This window comes from Dipodomys ordii, unplaced genomic scaffold (assembly GCF_000151885.1).
Source record: "Dipodomys ordii isolate 6190 unplaced genomic scaffold, Dord_2.0 Scaffold13, whole genome shotgun sequence".
Classification (NCBI taxonomy): domain Eukaryota; kingdom Metazoa; phylum Chordata; class Mammalia; order Rodentia; family Heteromyidae; genus Dipodomys; species Dipodomys ordii.
Window position 1 is genome coordinate 13484683 of NW_012267229.1, and position 1079 is coordinate 13485761.

Genomic DNA, 1079 nt, shown 5'->3' on the forward strand with positions numbered 1-1079 from the left:
TGAGTTGAAGAGCTGAGGGACAGCGCCCAGGCCCAGAGTTCAAGCCCCATGACTGACAAAACAAAAAACAAAACAAAAAGAACAGCAGAAATTTAGACTAGATTATTTAAACTTAATGGGGGTGGCAGGGCAAGAGGGATGACAATGTCTGTTCTTCCTGTTTTCATATCAACCGAAACAGGAGATTTCAACTCTGAAAAGGCTTGGGGCTTTCTCCCCATCAGCAAGGAAGCAGCTTTGTAGCCAGGTCACTAGGTTGGATTTCCTTTGAGCCAATTGAGTTCTGGCAGTTTCTACCTAGAAATAGCATAAGATCTCATAGGTGAAGGGCAAAGACCCAAAGACTGACCCCCTACAACACACACACACACACACACACACACACACACACACACACACACACACACACACACACACACACACACACACACACAGCACTTGAGATGCTAACTGCAAGCCGAGATTATTTTACTTGTGTTTTTGACCAACTGGCCAGAAGGCAGGATTCTTAGAACCTTCCCCTTGATACTCAAGGAGCTCACAGAACTAAGGGAAAGACAGATTGTTCTGGTTATTACAAAGGATATTATGAAAGGTACAGTTGAAGAGATTTGTAGAGCCAGGTCTGGGAGGAGTTGCTTGGACCTTCCCTGTCCTCTCTACACTGGCCACATCCAAAAATCATAATTTCAGCTATCTGGCAGCTCTCTGAAGCCTGTCCTTTTGGGGGCTCATGGAGACTTCATTGTATAGCTGTGATTGCCCATAGCCTGGGTAGGGAAAGCCAGCAAGGCTTGTGTATTTAAGTTTTGTTTTGTTGTTGTTTTTTTTTTGTCTTGGCCTCTGCACTACTTTCTATACTTCACTGGAATGAGGAGGGTCATTTCACCTACTGGAAGTCAAGAGCAGGTCAGGTGATTTCTTTATAGCCAATTCCAAGACAAAAAGCTATGGCCAGGCTGGGAATGTGGTTTAGTGGTAGATTGCTTGCCTAGCATGCATGAAAACCTGGGTTTGATTCCTCATACCACATAAACAGAAAAAGCCAGCACTGTGGCTCAAGTGGACTAGCCTTGAGC